The sequence below is a fragment of the Notamacropus eugenii genome, chromosome 3 (genome assembly GCF_028372415.1).
Source record: "Notamacropus eugenii isolate mMacEug1 chromosome 3, mMacEug1.pri_v2, whole genome shotgun sequence".
Taxonomy (NCBI): domain Eukaryota; kingdom Metazoa; phylum Chordata; class Mammalia; order Diprotodontia; family Macropodidae; genus Notamacropus; species Notamacropus eugenii.
Genome location: NC_092874.1, coordinates 217193507 through 217195879, shown reverse-complemented (window position 1 = coordinate 217195879; position 2373 = coordinate 217193507). Strand labels below are relative to the sequence as shown.

At 43.5% G+C, this 2373-nt stretch overlaps 1 pseudogene; it reads right to left on the bottom strand.

Annotated features, from left to right (window-relative positions):
* Positions 1-923: 923 nt before the first annotated feature.
* On the bottom strand, positions 924-2168 carry LOC140531367 (large ribosomal subunit protein uL3 pseudogene; annotated as a pseudogene).
* Positions 2169-2373: the final 205 nt, after the last annotated feature.

Below are 2373 nucleotides of genomic sequence, written 5' to 3'. Positions count from 1 at the left end.
CTCAATTTTATTTTATTTTTTTAGGTATCATCCCTTCTTATTCAACTCACCCTATGTTCTCTGTGTGTGTGTGTGTGTGTGTGTGTGTGTGTGTGTGTGTGTGTGTGTGTGTATAATCCCTCCAACTACCCAAATACTGAGAAAAGTCTCTAGAGTTACAAGTATTATCTTTCCATGTAGGAATGGAAACACTTCAACTTTAGAAAGTCCTTTAGATTTTCTTTTTCCTGTTTACCTTTTCATGCTTCTCTTGATCCTTGTGTTTGAAAGTCAAATTTTCTATTCAGTTCATGTCTTTTCATCAAGAATTCTTGAAAGTTCTCTCTTGAATTGAATGACCATTTTCCCCCCAGAAGTATTATACTCAGTTTTCTTGGGAAGGTGATTCTAGGTTTTAATCCCAGTTCCTTTGACTTCTGTAATATCCTATTCTAAACCCTTTGATCTCTTAATGTATAAGCTTCAAGATCCTGTGTTATACTGATTGTATTTCCACAATACTCAAATTGTTCCTTTCTGGCTGCTTGCAATATTTTCTCCTTGACCTGGGAATTCTGGAATTTGGCTACAATATTCCTAGGAGTTTCTCTTTTTGGATCTCTTTCAGGAGATGATGTGCAAATTCTTTCAATATTTATTTTGCCCTGTGGTTCTAGAATATCAGGGCAGTTTTCCTTGATAATTTCATGAAAGATGATGTCTAGGCTCTTTTTTTGATCATGGCTTTCAGGTAGTTCCATAGTTTTTAAGTTGTCTCTCCTGCATTTATTTTCCAGGTCAGTTGTTTTTCCATTTAGATATTTCACATTATCTCCTATTTTTTCCATTATCTTGGTTTTGTTTTATAATTTCTTGGTCTCTCATAAAGTCATTAGCTTCCATCTGTTCCATTCTAATTTTTTTTTCATTGTGAAAAATTTATTGAGAATCCACCAGCTCCAAATTGGTCTGGAAACATCAGGCAGCTTCTTCTTTTACGACTCAGTCCTTTTTGAGTGGTCCCATGAAAGCTTTTTTCTCCTCCACAGTCTGGAACTGACCGTGGCCAAGTTTGGATATGGTGTCAATAAACTTCAGGTCAATCTCCTCCAGGGCACAACGTTTGGTCTGTACCAGCAGAGACTTTCGCAGAGTGAGGACACGTTTCTTGGTCCCAACGACACAGCCTTTCAGCATGATAAAGTCATTGGCCACTTCACCGTAGTGGACAAAGCCTCCCAGAGGATTGATGCTCTTGTCGGACAGATCATAATCTGTGGATGCATTGGTTTTGATCAGTTTGCCATCCTTGATCTGGAAACCCTGGCCAATCTTGTAGATCTTTTTGTTGATCTCAGTGCGATGGTGGTAGCCCTTCTGACCAGCTCGAGCCACAGAGAAGGCTACCCGGGCAGGATGCCAACCTCCAATACATGCCACCTTACACAGTCCTCGGTGGGTTTTTCAGGGCAGTTTCTTGGTGTGCCAGCAGCTAGTGACACCTTTGTAACCCTTGCCCTTTGCCACCCCAATGACATCAATCATCTCGTCTTGCCCAAACATGGTGGACACGGGCACCTGCTGCTCCAGCTTCTCACGGGCCCAGTCCAGTTTCTCAGCCGCTACCACCATTCACCTGGATCTCCATCAGGTGAGATTTCTTCTGCCTCAGAGGGAGCAGGCGCATCTGGGTGTGGGCAATGACGCGGATCACCTGGCAATACTTCTTCATGCTGCTCGAGTCTTTCTCCAGCTGCTTTTTGCCATCCTCATGTTGCCACTTTTTGCAATACTTGGTGAAGGCCTTCTTCTTGGACTTATGCCAATTCTTATAGAACCGCCTCTTACACTCATCGCTGATGTGCTTGGCAAAGATGGTTTTAAAGCTACACAGGCCTCGTGGGGTTTGCACATAGCCCACGATGCCCACAATGACCATGGGGGGTGTCTCCACGATCGTCACAGCCTCGACCACTTCCTTCTTATTGACCTTTGAGCCGGGCCTGTCCACCTCTTGAACAATATGGGTCATGTAATGCCTTGTAGCCCAGAAAGGCAATCAGATGGATGGGCTTGGAGGGGTCATCTTTGGGGAAGCTCTTAACCTTCCCCCGGTGCCTGCTGCTTCTCTTTCGAGGAAGGAAGCCCAGAGAGCCATGTCTGGGAGCAGAGAACTTCCGGTGGGACATGCTGCTGTTGAAGCACCTGCGGCGGCCACCGAGGCGAGTTTGGAGAGCTCCATTCTAATTTTTAAAGAACTATTTTCTTCAGTGAGATTTTGAACTTCCTTTTCCATTTGGCTAATTGTGTTTTTAAAGCATTCTTCTCCTCATTGACTTTTTGGACCTCTTTTGCCAGGTGAGTTAGCCAATTTTTAAATGTGTTATTTTCTTC